Here is an 18,365-nt window from a genome sequence, read left to right as displayed (position 1 = left end):
TGACTACTCCCTCCCTGTGCCTTTCTTATCTATGCATTCCTGTCTGTCCAGCTTTCCCTCTATGTGAATGCTGCCCCCCAAATATGGAATGCTTCATGAATTTATTTGCATGTCATGCTTGTTCAGGGGCCATGCTCACCTTCTCTGTATCGTTCCAATTTTAGTATATGTGCTGCTGAAGCAACCACTTAACTTCAATTTCTTAGTGTGTGAAAGAGTATAGGGGGTCCTTGAGTGGTACTAACATGCACTCAGCTGCTAACCGAAAGGTTGGCAGTTCGACTCCACCCAGAGATATATGGAAGAAAGGCCTGGTGATCTGCTTCTGAATAATCAGCCATTGAAAATTGCAGTGTAGTAAATTACTTAGTATGGCTTTTCTACCCATAAGTCATTGTAAACTCAGTGGTGGAATGAGCAACTGAGGAGCTCCTGATTGTAAATGTTATCTACCTGGGTTATTTCTATTGGGTGTGGAACAATACAATGTTCTGGGAGGTTCCCACTCTCTCCCAGGTGCTTAGAGTTCTGATGCTGTGATTGGCTAGTTTGACCACCCTGCTGGGCTCAAAAGGAGGCCTCCTAGAGGCAGAACCCTCTCTGACTGCTGGTTGAGGAAGATGTGCTGCTGAAAGAGACACGGGCTCCTGAGACACGCATTGCTGAGCGAGACACCGAGGGACCAGCACTGCTGGGAAAGAGACTGTGAGAGACTGTTGGCTGAGGGACAGTGGGGTGGGAGAGAGACTGAGCGTTCTTCCTGAACTTGAGTTGTAGCCTGGTGCTTCCCTAATAAACCCCGTAACCAGTGAGTTCTGTGTGGCCACTGCAGTGAATTATCGAACCCAGGAGAGAGGTGGTGGGTGCTTTGGGAGGAAGGGTTAGAGAAAGGGCTGGAGGGAGGCAGCATGTCTGGCCTGGCAGGAATAGGCCTTGGGTTATTGATGATGACTCTGTCTTCCTCTAGTGGGATTAGAGGAGGTCAGAACATGTGGCCTCCTTGTCCATTTTGCAAAAACCCCAAAGAGAACAGTTCTACTCTGGCACACATGGGGTTGCCATGAGTTGAGAATGACTCAATGTCAATTTTTTTAAGGGCACAGAATATTTATCTCACATGGCTGTTGCGAGGCTGTTGTTGAGCTCCACCTAGCACAGTGAAACCTGTGACAGGGGAACTCAACAAGCCTGCCTTATTTTCCCAGGTCTCATAAGTTTTCTTCCTTTGACAGTGTGCAGTCTTACCACTTTTCTATTGCTTGTTTTAGTGGGAAATATTTGAGTTTTCCTTTTCTGACATGTTTCTGCCTTACACATGTTCTGGCTTTGGCAGGTTTTACTGTACTTGTGATATAAGGCATGTTTCTCCTCCTTCCCCTGCAAACTTTCCTCATATTTTAAAATAGTTTAACTGTATATCTATATATCTTTTGAGGCTTCATCAAATTCAATGAAAATATGCATGTGTGTTTGCATGTGTTTTTTTTTTGTTCTAATTACAGTAGTGATACATCCTAAGAATTTTGAAAGAATGCAGAATACAAATCAATCAATGGAGGTGCGGGGGTAGGGATGGGGACCAACTCTCTTCCCTGCGAGTCCACCTGGAAATATAAATGTTCATTCTGCTCCTTAAAGATCCCTGTTAAGGGCAAGTACCTGTGGAGTAGAAAGGGGTTGGAAACTACAGCTGTGTTTAGCTCACTGCCTGGTAACCTTTGGCCAACTCTGATTTCCTTTTGTTAATGGAAATCCAGGTTGACACTTATTTTCAGAGATACCATTGTCTCATTTTAAACAAAACAAAACAAAACAAAACAAACCGCAAACCCACTGCCATGGAGTCAATTCCGACGCATAGCAACCCCCATTGGGTTTCCAAGGTGCTACATCTTTACCGAAGTAGATTGCCCAGTCTTGCTTCCACGGAGTGGCTGGTGGGTTTGAAATGCCAGCCTTCTGGTTAGAAGTCAAGTGCCTTAGGCACTATGCTACCAGCGCTCCTTTATTTTAAATGAAAGGTAAAAGAAAAATATGGCATCATTTAAAATTGCAAAGTTCAAGAATGCTTGCTCAGTGTAGAGAGTGAAGGGTGGATGTACTACGTGACTAAAGCCGATTTTGCAGTTCTGCTGTTTCCTTTTTAATAAGGCCAAACCCAGAGAATCCAATCTTACTTCTTGACTTGCTATTTTTTTTTTTCAGTCGCCAAGTACAACAGCATTAGCCTGCCAGTCCCACAACCTCTGTGTTATCACTGACTCCTCTTGATCTTCCCCTCCAGCACTGGCTCAGTCACCAGTCTGTACCTGTCCTCTCTCCTGCACACTCACAATTCTGCTGTTCATTTCTGCTGCTCCTCCAACCACCACCCTACTCTCTTTAAAAAAGAAAAGAAAAGAAAAGAAAAAACACAGCCATCAAGTCAATCCTGACTCATAGCAGCCCTTTAGAACAGAGTAAACTGCCCCATAGAGTTTCCAAGGCTGTTAATCTTTGTGGGAGCAGAGTGCCTGATCTCTCTTCCACAGAGCAGCTGGTGGGTTTGAACTCCAATGTTTTGGTTAGCAGCCCAACGCCTTACCCACTGTGCCACCAAAGCTCCTTATTCTAGTCTCTACACACACTGATATCTTTCCTCCTTGCCAGATGATCCACCTCCAGGCTTTCTACTCCTTTAACCCTTACATTACCAAATTACTTTCTGTTTGTAAGATTTTGTAGATATAGTATTTTTTCACCAATGCTGAATCATTGAGTATTATAAAATTTTGTTAGGTATGATGGATTTTGATAGATATTATGTGTGACACATTTGTCCCTGTGTACTCTAGTGGTGGGACAGATGAGATGAGGCATGGAAAAAATATTCACTTGAATATTATCTAACTCTAAACACCACACCTTCTAAATAACACACCAAAAAAACAAAGCAACTGCCATTGAGTTGATGCCAATTCATAGCAACCCCCCATAGGGTTTCTAAAGCTGTAAATCTTTATGGAAGCAGACTGCCTCATCTTTCTTCTGTGGAGCAGCTGTTGGGTTCACACTACCAACCTTTTGGTTAGCAGTCAAATGATTCAACCACTGCCCACCAGAGCTCCTTCAATAACATATCAACCAACCAACCACCCCATTGCCATTGAGTTGATCCTGACTCATATGATCCCCATTGGGTTTCCAATTTGGTAAATCTTTATGGAAGTAGATTGCCCCACTTTCCTTTCATGGAGTGGCTGGTGGGTTTGAACAGCCGGCCTTCTGGTTAATAGTCAAATGCCTTAGGCACTGCATCACCAGAGCTCCTTTCAATAGCACACAGGAAACACTAAATATACTTAGTAGTCTTAACTGACTGTTCAGAAGCCCAAAGAGACAAAGTTTCAATCACTCCTTCAGGCTGCACCAACCATACAACAACCTCTCAACACAGCAATATGAACTTCCTTCTGTTTTACGCAGTTACACAAGTCCCTGTCCTGACTCTACCATATACTATACGAGAGGGAAAAGTTTTCAAGTATCCCAGAGATGGAAAATGTAAGGAGTACTTACTTATATGTACCATGGGTTACAAATGAGTTAAGGTCCTTAAATTACAGAAATTGTAACTAATTAAAGAAACCAGTTGCATTGAGTGGATTTTTACTTGGGATGACCCTATGTGTGGCAGAGTAAAACAGGGTTTGCAACAGCTGATATTTTAGAAGTAGATTGCCAGATCTTTCTTCTGAGGTGCCTATCGGTGGACTCAAACTGCCAACCTTTCAGACAACAGATGAGTGTGTTAACCATTTGCACCACCCAGTGACTCCCCTTTAATTAGAGAGTCATGCTACCCACAGCTAGAAGAGACTTCAGAGGTTATCTCATCTACCTTTCCCATTGCACCAGACTGGCTCAGGGCCTAGTTCAAAGCTACATAGCTAGAGCAAGTTGGATCTGATCTTCTAGTATGTGTAGCCTGGAATGCGCCGGAAAGAAGGAGCAAAATCAGAGCGAGGGTTCACCTGATCTGTGGAGCTGGCCAGGAGCACCTGGCATCACTTACTTTTCAGCAAAGGCAGGCTCAGATCCTCTTAACTGTGGGATTTCATGTATAACAAGGAAAAATCCTTCTTTCTAAACAGTTTATTTGTTCATTCATTCCACTCTTAAATCTAAAACCCTCTTGCTCCCTCCCCATTAACTGGAGGGTGCAGTTCATTCTCCTTGGAGCAGCAATCAGTGTCCTTCAGGGCCCAGCCTGAGTTTGTTGTGTTCCAGCCCTCAGACGCTCCGTGGCTCTGACACTCCAGCCACACAGAATCCACTTCCTCCTCTACACCTCATGCCTTGGTACATGCTGATCCTTCTGACTACATGTTCTTCCCACCTTTCCCACCTAGAAAATGTCAGTCAAATGCCTCCTCTATGACCTCATCCCTGCCTCGATGGTTGCCTTGCACTTAAGTCCTGACCTTCCTCCAACATCAACAATGGTAATGACAGTCATGATGACAAAGACAATAATGGCAACCAACAATTATTGAGCATAGATTATATACCAGGTGGTATGCAAATAAACTTAATTGTCAAAACCAACTTCATTATTATGCTAATTTTGTTGTTATTAGTTGCTGTTGAGTCAATTCCAACTCATGGTAACCCCACGTGTGCAGAGTAGAACTGACTTCTCCACAGGGTTTTCAGGGCTGGGCTTTGGGAAGCAGGCCTTTCTTCTGAGGCAACGCTGGCTGGGTTTGAACTGCTAACCTTTCAGTTGGTAGGCCAGCACTTAACCATAAGCCCCACCCAGGAGTATGTTATTTTTAGGGGGTCAAAAAAACTGAAAGAGGTTTTGTCCTTTATCCAAGGTCACAGCTAGGCAATGATGGCCTGGGGTTCAAGTTTAAGTTTGTCTAACTCCTGAGCCCAAATCCCTAATTATGACATTGTCTCTTTCTACTTACTGTGTTGTTTTAACAATTTTATGTAAGCAGGTCTTGATTGTTGAGGACAGAGACCATCTTGTGTATCCCCAGTGCCTAGAACAGTGCCTGGGATATACTAAGTCTTCAGTATATGTTTATTGACTAAATGATTAAATAAATACATTTCAAGTACCTTCACCACCTCAAACAATCCTTGAACCAAATCCAGTGACATGGGTGGAGGTATGTTCCTCTGTGCCCAGGAGCAGCAGCAGCAGATGGTGCTGCCGTGATATGCTCTTCCTTCATTCCTGCACTGAGCTGTGCAATCTCTCCAGCCCTTCTCCCCCTTCTCTGAAGAAGCCCCATGTTCTAGGAAGGTGGCCAGGTGAGGCTGGGAGCTTTCCAGCAGGAAACACCTGGCTGGTCAAAGGCTTTTGCAAAGCTTTGTTTCTACAATTACCTTTTATTTCCCTCTCCCTTTTAGATTTCATGCAAAGCCAACTGGTATTTCTTTTTTAAACAGCTGAGAACACCAGATGGAAGGGTGGGGGAAGGTGGAGTCACGGTGAAAGGCAGGAAGGGGGCAGGCAGGGGCTGTGGATGAGGGGGGAATGTTCTAAAACACGTGATGTGGGGAAAATGCCAGACAGGTCAGTACAGGTAGGGAAGGAAAAAAGAGCCTGAAAAAGTGAGCAGCCGTCATATGTGTGCATGCACATACACACAGAGTTTTCAACATACCATTAAAAGAGAAAGCAATGCTCTGGTTTCCGTAGCAACAGGCCTATTGGTGCTTCAGCCAGAGAAACTTATTGGAAAAAAAGGCATTAGCCTGTTAAGGAGCCTGATGAATTGGGAGATAATTATACAGCATTCTACCACCGCTAAAGACACACAAATACACTCTAGAAAATATTTTAAAGAGCACAGATTGTCACAGATCCCACGAAGGCTGGGGGTGGGAGTGAGAGGTGGTAAGCAAGGAAAAGAGGCGACTGGAATGATCCTGGCTAGGTGAACACCCAGGGGGTGGGATCCTGCAAGGGACAGACTGGGACCAGCTCATGTGTCCATCACCACAGGTCTAGTGCAGGGCAAGGGCTACACATATTTGGATCTGATCTTAAGGGGCTAGTACATTAAGCCACGTTCTTCTTTGTCCCTTCAAGTGGATGGATCTGTGAGGTCTAGCAATTAAATTCAATATGAAAGTGTTTGCTGATCAGAGTAGTGGAGATCGGTGTTTAGGAGGGTCCTGCTACTGCAATGGAGGAATCCCTGGGTGGTGTAAATGGTTTACATGCTTGGCTGCTAACTGAAGGGTTGGCGGTTTGAGCCCACTCAGAGGCACTCAAAGGAAAAGCCTGGTGCCCTACTTTCAAACAGTTCTACTCTGACACACATGGGGTCTCCAGGAGTTGGAATCAACTTGACAGCTCCTTATGCTGGTACTGCAATGGACTGAGCCTTGTCAATCTGGTCCCTCACACTGATCGGGACAGGAGAAGAGATTCTCTATAATTGAATAGGGAATGTAGACTCTTGCATAGGGTAGAAAGGCAGGAAATATGTAATTATTTTGTACTTCTTATAGCACAGGGCCAAGTGTTGGTGATAAGACAATTGCTCAGTAAATAAATTCTTAGTGAGGGAATGAGGAACTGACTGCCTAATGGATGGATGGATGAATATGGAGTGAACTGATAAATGAACAGGTAAGAAATCATAAGTAAACAAGTACCTGTCTTCTCTCCTATTGCTCATCTCTGGGAAATGTAGTTGCAAATCAACATAAGCAGTTTTGCCCTCCAGGAGATGGTCACTGAGCAGGCTCACTCTCAGAAGTGGAGTCTTTGAAAGTCATGGGATCCTAGGGCTAAGATGGGCCAGGACTTTCAGGGGAATCTTACTTTGAGGAGTCAGTTTTCTGTACATGTGCCCCTGCCCCTGCCCCAGGATACATTCAAGTTATATCCTGAATTAGAGGGAAGTGCTCACTTCATCACCATTTTCTGTAGCATAGTGTTCAGGTGGCCCCTCAACTTTGATTTCAATCAGTTTTCCATTCTCTGATGTCCTATAGCACTTCATGAACCCCTCATTTGACCTTCTTACCAGCTGTCTTTTATTATTAATAGTATTTAGTTTTTCCTATGTGTATGTCACACCTCCCCAGTAAACTGCAAGGGCCTCCTGGAGATCCTCTCCTTCTTTCAAGTACCCAGCAGAGAGCTTTACCTACCCAAGGCATTGAATGTTTGCCATGTTGACATCAAAGGCAATGACATTGATGTGTAACCTTTATGAGGTCACTAAAGGCATCAGCCTCCACCCCCAGCTAGAATCAGCTCCCTGCATGCCATATATATGTACACCCCCATGTATCATTTTGTGGATCCTACCTGTTGGAATCGACTCAGTGGCAGTGGGTTTGGTTGGGTTTGAGGACCTGGAATGCTGTGTGAATAGATGGGAAAGAACAGGAAGGAGTTGGGGAAATTGGAGCAAGACTCATATCCCAAGAAAGAGCTGCTACTCATGGGCTCCTGGCCCATTGTTGAACCTAGTGTATCACTTTCATGCCCCAAGAGCGTCCTGCCAAGGGAGAGAATGCAGAACCAGCATCTGGCAGCTTCTTTGTACTGGATCAGAGACAAGGCTGGGAATACCTACGATGCCCCTGCCTCTTTATCGCCCCAATCTTAAGGCAAATTTTCCTTATACTCAGCTTTCTAGACAAGGTAACTAAGGTTCAGAGAGGTTGAGCAACTTGTTCAAGGTCACACAGCTTGTGAGTGACATATATCAGATTTGCAGTCAAGATTTACAGTCTCTCTTCAATGCCCAGACTCTAAAACTCCTGTCTTATATTGACCCAGAATGATTGAAGGCTATGCAGAAGCCAGTTCTATTCCCCTGAATAAACACTTTTTCCAAAAGACAGCGGGTTTGGGGAATGAACAGGAAAATCAGGTATGAACAGTGAGATCAGAGCTCACTGCTGGTTGGAAATGAAGACGAAGGAACCAGAGTTTAGAGCAGGGAAAAACTTTTAAGTCTTATTCCGTGTAGACATTATATTAAATAGCTTCCTTTCCAATTATAAACAGATTTTCACATTTCCATCTTTCCCTTCCCATTACTCTCTGTCAGTCCTCACCATCCCCAACAGATTGTTCCTTCCTGTTTCGAATATAAGAAAGCAAAATTGGCTTCTTTCACTCCCTCACCTCCGCCCTGCACCATCTGGGGGCATATATTTCTTACCTCATTTTCTTGTAAAGGGCTCTCTGCTGCTGCAATGGTTAAAGCACTCGACTCTAAACCTGAAAGGTCAGCGGTTCGATCCGTGGGAGAAAGATGTGGAAGTCTGCTTCCGTAAAGATTACAGCTTTGGAAACCTTATGGGGCAAGTCTACCTGCCCTATAGTGTCGACTTACTCTTACCGGGTCGCTATGAGTCAGAATCAACAAAGGGTTTGCTGTTTTCTCCTAAAATACTCTCTCGGCTTCCAGTCCAGTGGCTCCGATTTGCTTCTGAAGCTGTGCCGAGGTTCCCCACGGGCCGCCAGGGGTCGTAGTCGAGCAGCCAGAGTCTCCGCAGCAGAGCCTGGACCGCTTGCCGGGAATCGCAATCCCGTCTCGTGTACATAGCAGCGCACAGCATTAATCAGGCCGCAGCCTCTGCAGTGCTTTGCGAGGGGAGTGAGAGACTGGGGCTGGGATCGAGATCCGGCTTTTTGGGTAAACTAGACCCAGGCCTCTCAACTCCCCTGCCCCGGGCTCTAAGCAAATAGTGCTCAATAAAGTGGAGTGAGGCGGCCACTCACCCTGGCCCAGGGTCATGCCCCATCTTTGAGGATTCCTAAACAGCACGGAAGGTGGAGGGGTGGGAGGTGGCTATGGAGGACAATGCCTCGTTAGGCCTTCCTTCCTCAGGAGGGGAGGGAGGAAGTGCAACAGGGGGCAGCTCAGGGTGTAGCTAGTGAGGACCCCTCCTTTCCTACCGCTGTCTTCTTACTGCCTCCCATCCCCCCCCCCAACCTCCCAGGCCCCCCAGGAGCAAAATGCCTCTTTCCCAGCGGTAGTGGTGGTGACTTTCTGATCACCTCAGACAGTCTTGGCTGAGCCTCCCCTGGTCTCCGCATGTGCCTGGAAAGCAAGGCCTCTGCCAGGATTTTATCAGATGGGAGGCCGAGGAGGGGAGGAGAGCACGTGTTTCCTTTAGTATGAATTTTTCAACACTGCATTCTTATCTCTCTGCCCTATTTCTCTCAGTCCCCTCCCCCTGCTCTTTTCAAAGGTGGAACTACTTAAGATTTAAGGTAATTACTGGGCATCTAAGATGGAGGCGCAGGGGGGAGAAAGAAAAGGAGGAAGCAGAGGGGAGGGGAGGGGACTTGTCAGCCCAGTGCCTAGAATAAACCCATGAAGAGAAGATGGGGTCGGGCTGGGGCAGTGGCTGAAGCTTTTGCCAGTCTTGGGAATCACTGTTGAGCAGTTTAATTCAAGCCATTGAGGCAAACCAACAGGCGTCCTTGAGGCATCTCCATTTTTCATTCCTCTTTGCTCCTCTCCCTCTCTTTCCTTCTCCCTTCTTCATTTGTTCCTCCCTTAGAGACAGATGCAGTCACACATATAGACAACTGCACATGCATAAATGCATGCTTACAGTACAAGACAGACTTTGATCTGTTATAATAATAAGTTTTAGAGAAATAAAGAGCTACGGAGGGAGAAATTAATATTAATGGAAGAATCTTGAAATAGGTGGGATTTGTGTTGGATCTTAAGGAATGAGAAAGACTTCTGCAATGGGGAAGAAGGCATGCCAGGCAGAAGAAAAGAGCTTGAACAAAGACATTAAAAGTGAGAGATTTCATGGCATTTATGGGGTGGTGGTGGTGGTGGTAAATTAATAGGCTGCTGTGGTTCAGGGGAAGGTAAAGGGGCAGGAAGTTCATTGGGCATAAGCTTGCCAAGGTAGATTGGGGTTGAAAATGGAGAACTCTGTATTGTAGTATAAGTCCCTGGGTGGCCCAAATGGTTTGTGCCTGACTAGCAACTGGGTCGACGAAAGAGAGGGAGGCCTTCAACGAGGTGGATTGACACGGTGGCTGCGATGATGGGCTCAAGTATAGCAGGGATTGTGGGGCTGGCGCGGGATCGGGCAGTGTTTTGTTCTGCTGTGCATGGTGTCACTATGAGTCGGAAACGACTCGACGGCACTTAACAACAACAACAACAACAGCAACTGAAAGGTTGGCAGTTTGAACCCACTCAGTGGCACTGGGAAGAAAGGCCTGGCAATCTGCTTCCATAGAGGTGACACACCCAAGAAACCCTATGGGGCAATTCCACTCTGTAACACATAGGGTCACTGTGAGTTAGAACTGACTCAACACAACTGGGGTTGTTTTATTGTTGTTGTTGTTGTTATCATTTGCCATTGAGTTGGACCCGACTCATAGCGACCCCTCCTTGGGTTTCCAAGGTGCTATCACTACAGAAGTAGATTGCCCAACCTTCCTCCCCAGGAGTGGCTGGTGGGTTTGAACCGCCAGCCTTCTGGTTAGCAGTCAAGTGTCTTAGGCACTACGCTACCAGAGCTCCTGCTTGTGTTTTAGTATTTCAGTTAAAGTGTAAGAACGTTGACCTTTATACAGTGAAGTCCATCATAGATTTCCATGATGTGTCAACTTGCATATCTGGGATTTAGGAGGATCCCTCTGAAGGATGGATAGATAAAGGATTGAAGGGCTGAAGGGTCTGGGTACAGGAAGATCTGTTAGGAGGCCATGTGGTTGGTAGTGTAGGTGGAGACAGTCAGGGCTTGTATGAGAGCTGCTGTACTGGAAGCAGAAAGAGAAAGTGAGAAGCCATGAGGAAAGTTCTCATGCTTGCACCTCAAACCCCCCACAGCTCTTTGCTCTTCTCCAAACTCTGTCATCACTCAGGATCTCACATCACTCTTCATTGAGAAAATGGAAACCATCAGAGAATGCCCTGTTCTGCCAATGACCAGGTCTACTCAAGTATCTCTGTGTACACAGTGTATCCATATTCTCCAACATTCCTCCTTCTGGGATGGAAAAAGACCCCCTTTTATCAAAGGCTAGTGCCTTCTCTCTGTCCTTCTCAAGGATTTTTCTTCTTCATTGTTTCTTCTCTCTCTCCATCCTTAGTGTGCATTCCTATTAACACACAAACATACTCTGTTATTCCCTGTCTTCACAAAGGCCTGCATAGATGCTATGTCCCTCTCTACCTATAGCCCCATTTGCAATAAATTCTCCAAAGTGTTGTCTACACATACTGCTTCTATTCCTTTACCTACAAATTACTACACCACTCGACACTTATCGAGATGGTTAGATTCCAAAGACCAAGTCATTATGCAAAATTCAGTGTTATGTGAAAATGGAGGGTTACCACATCAGATCACATAATGGAGGATGACTACATCATTGCATAACTGCCAGATTGCCCCATTGCATAACTGCCAAATCACTGAGAATCATGCCCCAGCCAAGTTGACACATTACCTTAACCATCATAGCCAGCATTACTCTCACCTCGGCATTCATTACTGCCAGATGTGTGTCATTAATGTGCAAAATGGCTGGATAGTAGATTTTTTACTATTGTCATAAATGTAAGGTGTCAGATAATGAGGTATTCCAACAAGTGGGTTGTTGTTGTTGTTATGTACCATTGAGTCTCCAGTTTGGCTTGCAATATTGGCTTACAAGCAAAATTACTCTTCGGTCTTTATCATCCTAAAAGCAATGGGTGTTTTCTGGTCTTGGTCTTTTAGTCATATTAGGCACATTCAACTCCTCTTTGTAGGAAACATTCTTCTTTTTTAGTTCCATAACATCATACTCTCATGAATTTTATATGTCCCCAGGGTCTGCCTCTCATGCAATTTTGCTGGTCCTCCTGTTAGCCAGGACCTCCAAGTGCTGAAGGGTGTCAGAAACTGGTTATGGTCTCTCCCCTCTTTTACTCTCCCCTCCCCTCTTCTCTTCTATCTTTGTGGTGCCATGGCAAAAATACCATCTCTATGATGATGTCTCCCAAATGTACCTCCATCCCACCGCTTCCCCATGGAGCTCCAGGTTATTATATCGAACTGTCAACCTTACATCTCCACCAGGATGTCTCACTAGCATCTTAAATTTAGCATGTCTAACTCTGGTAGCATAGTGGCTAAGACACTTGCCTGCTAACCAGACGGCTGGCGGTTCAAACCCACCAGCCACTCCTCGGAAGGAAGGTTGGGCAATCCTACTTCTGTAGTGATACTGCCTCGGAAACCCAAGGAGGGGTCGCTATGAGTCGGGGCTGACTCGACGGCACATAACAACAACAACAACAAACAAAACTTAATTCTCTGCTGTACCCAACTGCCAGCTGGCCCTGTTCACTCCTTCTCTGTCCCAATTTCAAGAAAGGGAATTGTCATCTACCTAGTTGTTTATATCAGAAGTTCTTAGTCATCCTTGAATCTTCTCTTTCCCTCACCCTCCATATCCAACCCATCAGCAAGTCCTGTTGGATTTATCTTCAACATACGTCTCAAATATGCCCATTCTCACCATCATCACTGTCATCCTGTACTTCAAGCTCTTACTACCTCTCACCTGGCCTGGCGCAAGAGTTTTGAACTTTGAACTTGACTCCCTGCTCCCTCTTTTGCCACTACCCCCATTCATTCCTGCATTTGTGAAAGTGATCTTTTAAAAATGAAGTAAGATCTCTGTCTGGCTAAATGCCATTTGATTTTCCATAACACTTAGGATAAAATTCAAATGCCTGCCAGTGATCTCTAAGGCTCCCCATGATCTGGCCTCTTCCTCTCCTTGCTCTCATCCAGTTCTGATCTCTCCATCCTCAATAAGCTCCAGCCACAAAGGCCTCATTACTTGTCCTTGACCACATGAAGCTTCTTTCTCTATGGTCTGGGCATCTGCTGACCCCTGAACCTGGATTGTTTGCTCATCCCCTGGGTCTCTTCATGAGAGGGTCTCTTCTCATTCTGTAAATTGTCTTATTCTGGTTCCTGACCACCCTCATGTCCCCAGTTGTCCATACCACCTTACTTATTTCTTTCTTAGCATGGACCACTCTGTGTAACACAATGGTCATTTGTCTATTTCCTGTCTTCCAAGGGTAGGAAACTTGTCTCACTCACTTCTCTATTCTTAGCACTCAACACAGCCCTTGACTGTGAATTAGTGGTATTATACATTAGGTAGAAATGAATAAAATGAAAGAATTCCAAACCCAGAGTGAAAGAGAAGGGAGAAGTGTATTACAGATGAGATTGAGGAACCAGAAGAATAATGACACCTGTCTCTGAGAGAAGATAAAGGTTTGGGCAGGGGAAGAAGTGAGTAAGGGAATTCTGTGGAGTACCACTGAATAGGAGATGCTTTCAGAACTTTCGTCTGTTAGATGAAGATGTAGCTCTATGGCTTGGCAAGGAAGGTAAGGGTAGAGATATCTATACCACAATGATAATTAAAGCCATGGGCATGGAGGGGACTGATTGTGGGGTCAGGTATAGTGAGGGCAAAAGATAGACAAGGATTAATCCTTAGGTAATGCTTATAATCAGGGAGGAGAAAAAGAAAGGTCATATCAAGGGACTGAGAGGCAGAAGAGAAAGTAGGAGAAAGTGTCACTGAAGTACAGGAAAGGTGAGCATTTTAGGAGAGAGTGGTTGTAACATTTCAGTTCAGTTCAATAAACAATTATTGTGCCCTTCCTCTCTGCCAGACTGTATTATGGAATGGCAAATGTGAATAAGCCCTAATTCCTTGGTGGGGAGGGGGTAGTCAGACTTTGTTAGGGAAAATAGATAAAGGACATTTATGTAAGTATATATACTCACACAGAAAAGCATTATGTATTTTATGAGTATATTCATATGAAGATATATATCAAATATATTAGAACAGTTTTCTGTGAGGGAGAATGAGGAGTAAAATATAGAGATTAAAAGGAATCAATACATAAATAAAACAAGAGTAGGATCTGGCTGAGCAAGCATGCTAGGGTGCCATGAACTGAGACTTCTGATGATTCAAATGTCCCCCCACACCACTAAGTTATTGCAGTTTTTTTCTTTAATATTATAAAACATTTTTCTTATTGTTGTTGTTGTTATGTGCCATCAAGTCGGACCCGATTCATAGCGACCCATCCTTGGGTTTCCGAGGTGGTATCACTATGGAAGTAGATTACAATAAAGTATTAAATATATGGTAGAGAAAGTATAAATAAGAAAATGAAACCTCTTGAAATTCCATAGCCCAGAAATAATCTATATTACTCTGTGTACTGCAGGAAACACTCTGTAGCCAAGTCCCTGCTCACCACAGAAAGTGCTGAGATAAATATAAAAATTATGTTTTTATAATTGTTCCTCCTTACAGTCATCTCTGCATTTTACATGTATATAGATATTTGTATATATTAGGTATTTTTAGTTATTTAAAAATTGCTAGTTTCTGTTTCAAATCACCCTGGAGCAGGTCCTTTTTTTTTTTTTTTTCCTTGGGAAGAACCACTTGTATAACTCCTTACGGATAATGGATGTAAAGTGAGTGTCCATTTGCCCACCCTTCTGGGAGAAAGATAAAATAGAATATGTTTTGAATTCATAAGGGCCTAAAGCTTAGACACTGGAGTGGGTGACATTAGGTAGTAAACTTCTCTAATGTTGTTTTGCCTCTGTTAGTGAGTAAGGGAATTCTGTGGAGTACCACTGAATAGGAGATGCTTTCAGAACAGCAGAAAGGCAGTGAAAAAGCCTTTTCAGAAGAACAGGACCTATTTCATTTCAGGTCCAAAATTATTACATGTCTAATAGAGTGGTGGAAGTTCTGTGGCAGGAAAAGACAAAGGGAGGGAGATGTTTCAGCCAGACCAACACAAAGCTTTCAGGGTGAGCTGGAGCCCCTTTGCCCCTGCAATGACCACGTTTTGGGGAAAGGTTTTAAGTGAGGGTACACCAAAGAACTTTAACATTGGAACCCAGGCCTGCTTATCATGAAATACAGCTGAAAAGAGAACTCTAGGGAAAGAATCATCCTGTCCGCTGTAACTCACAGCAGCTACAGATAGCCTGATAATGTTTGTGAGTCTGGTTATTTCAGCACTTTATGTGGTGAGCAGGGACTTGGCTGCAGAGTGTTTTCTGCAGTATACAGAGTAAACAAAGGGTTCTTGGACCTTCTCCTTGTGGTGAAGGTACTGAGTGTTGGAGTCAGCAGTTGTAGGTACAGGTTGGGCCTTTGGCACACCAACCAAACTCCATTTTCATTTGTCTCTTTCTTGAGCAGAACAATGGTGACTGATCATTTTGGCCCCAGGAAGAACCTACCTCTGGGACTTTTGAAGGAAGGCACCTGGGGAAGGAAGGGTGATGGAATGAGAGCTTAGAGCTATTTATATGGCTTTTAAATGCAATGCACCATAACTTGATATTTACCTCAAATGAGTGAAGCAAAACATAGCAGTCTATCTGTATCCACAACTACATATATACATGCATATCTATCTCTGTCTATCTGTGTTGTTTGGTGGTGGTGGTAGGTGCCCTGGAGTCAATTTTTGACTTCTAGTGACTCCATGTGACAGAGTAGAACTGTTGCATAGGGTTTTCTAGAAGTTTTATAGAAGTAAATTACCAGGTCTTTTTCTCATAGAGCCACTTGGGGTGCTTGGACTGCCAGCCTTTTGGTTGGCATCTAGTGCTTCACTATTTCATGAATATGGATCCTTATCTATATCTATGTCCATATCCTACATTTTATCTGTGTCTATATCTATCTATCACTAGTCTGTGCTGTTGGGGCCACAGTGGAGAACAAACTAGCTAGAGTCTGTTCTCTGCAGCCCTGAAGATTATATTCTAGCAGGGGAGTAGACAGGCAAACAAGCAACTAAATAGATGGAAAAGTTACTTTCAGGTAGTAAAAATTTCCTGAAGAAAATATAACAGGATGATGTGAAAAAGAATGACAGGAGACGGGCCTACATGGACTAGGTTGTCAGTGGCCTTGAACAGAATCTTCAGTGATGGTGCAAAGCCAGTAGACAAACATCTGGGGCAGAGCATTCCAGACAAAGCCAACTGGGGGCACAATCGACTTGCAAGGTGGGAATGAACCAGTTGTTTTCCAGAAAGAGGAAAACAGCTCCTTGTGGATGGCCTTGGAGTTCTACTTTAGCTGTGACTGGAAATTCATTGGAGGATTTAGGCAGGGGAGTGACATGATCTGCTTTGTATTTTTGATATCCTTTATACATGCGCATATGCAATTTTACATAAAAAGGGTCATACTATCTATGTTATTCTGTAGCTTGCTATTTTTGCTCAGGAGTATGCAAAATCAAATCGTATCTGTTTCATATGGGAAGTACAATGACATACATTTGTAAATAAGGCTATGGGTGCCCAGAGGAGAGGCACTTTCAGCCTTAACGAATCAGGGACGCTTTCCTGGAAAAGAATGCCCGAGCCTGGGTAGAAAGGATGAGAGAGAGCCAGCCTGATGAAGAAAGTAGCAAAAGAAATCTCAGGCATTAGGAGACAATATACAGGCACAGAGGTATGTGGGTTTCTGTGTTCAATGCTTTAGAATGGTAGAACAGGACCAAGAAGCCACTGGAGTCAATATTTAACATGAGGTGCAGCTATCTTTAAAAGATCACCTTCAGGGGACTAGTGAGAATGAGGATGTGTTTTAAACAGGCATTATTAGATTCCAGGGCAGAAATCAGTCAACTTAGACTAAGAAGGGCACTGCTGGTTGTTTTAAGGACACAACAGACAGTCTAATACATATCCCAAAACAAGAAACAATGGAGAATTTACATACACTGGGATTGGAACTGCAAAGTCAAGTGGAACCAAAGCCCCTTCTTCTGTTTTTCATGTGAAATCCAATTTGTTGTGCCCAGTCCATTATTAGATTTTTTTCACTCCAGGTCCTATCAGCTTGGGTGGGTTGCAATTTCCAAGAAAGGAGCATGGATTTGGCAGGGTCTCTAAATGTGTCTTCTGCAGATAATGTAATGGTTATAAGGAGACTGTAGAGCCACAGGACTTGCATTAGAACCTGAGCTCTACCACCTGTGTGTTCTTGGGCTAATGGCTTACTCTGTGCTCAGTTTTCACAACTGTAAAATGAGGGTGCTAATAATAGTATTTGGGAGCTCTTGTAGCATAGTGCCTAAGGCACTTGACTGCTAACCAGAAGGCTGGTGGTTCAAACCCACCAGCCACTCTTCAGAAGGAAGATGGGGCAATCTACTTCTGTAGTGATACTGCCTTGGACACCCAAGGAGGGGTCGCTATGAGTCGAGTCCAACTCGACGGCACATAACAACAACAACAATAGTAGTATTTACTATTACTATGAGCATTAAATGGGTTAACATAGGTCATTCAGGCACTTAGGACAATGTCCTGCAGATAGAAAAGTGTTAGCTAGTATTTTTGTTAGGGCTTGATGAGAGAATGAGAAAAATGTGAAAGAAGTTATACTTGAAGAAATTTGACAGTGAAGAAAAGGAGAGAAACACAGTAGTAGCTTCATGGGAAATCTGTAGGGGTGGAGGAAGTCTGGACATCTCTATCAGCTCAGGGAGCAGAGCCTGGACTGAAGCAATATGTGAGCAAGAGAATGGAGAACTCATGGAGCAAGGCCTCAGAGATGAGTGGTGTGGCACCAGCAAGAGAAGTGGAGAAGGAGCAAAGGGTGATGGTGATTCATAGGAACACTGGAAAGGAGAAAATTCAAATCTGATTGGCCTGCTTATTGCAGTGAAGGAGTTGGCAAGGTCGCCTGCCAAAAGTGAATGTCAACAGTATTTTAGGGCTTAAGGGAATCAAAGAAGATTCAAAATAAATTAGACACTCTTTCTCTATGAAAAAATGCTTAAATACTAGAGGCATAATGAGCTCTCTTCGCTGGGTTTCAACAATGTATTAGACTTATGTTTTTTCTTTTTCTTTTTTTTTTAAATAAACAAAACTTGTTGATCACTGCTTTCTTTTCTTTTTTTTTTATTGTGATTTGGGTGAAGATTTACAGAGCAAATTCACTTTCCACACAGCAGTTCACATACACTTTGTCTCATGACATTGACCACAGTTTACCCCGATGCAACGGCTCCCCTCACTTCCTCCCCATAGTTATCTCTTCCCAGTGTCCATCCCTCCATGCAATCCTGCCCCCTGAGCAGTCTCCCTGTGCATAAGCAGCCCTTCTTTCTCCCATGATTGTTCTCTCCTAGAAGTGTATCTACCTGAGGTAAATGTTCAACTCATATGCCTGTCTTTCGTCTATCTGGAAACCACAGGTGTGGGTTCAATTCCAGACCTGAAGGGCAGCTAGGGGCCATAGTCTCAGTGGTTCCACCAGGCTC

General features: G+C 44.1%; 1 non-coding gene across 1 annotated transcript; it reads right to left on the bottom strand.

The window, feature by feature from the left end:
• Positions 1-77: 77 nt before the first annotated feature.
• Positions 78-184, bottom strand: LOC122150355. The gene has a single exon (XR_006163622.1). It is a non-coding gene; the product is annotated as a U6 spliceosomal RNA (small nuclear RNA).
• Between the last annotated feature and the right edge of the window lie 18,181 nt (positions 185-18,365).

This window comes from Orycteropus afer, unplaced genomic scaffold (assembly GCF_000298275.1).
Source record: "Orycteropus afer afer isolate SDZICR_OR568_19922 unplaced genomic scaffold, OryAfe1.0 scaffold00126, whole genome shotgun sequence".
Taxonomy (NCBI): Eukaryota; Metazoa; Chordata; class Mammalia; order Tubulidentata; family Orycteropodidae; genus Orycteropus; species Orycteropus afer.
Note: the sequence above shows the minus strand (reverse complement) of the source record. Positions and strands in the feature narration are given on the sequence as shown.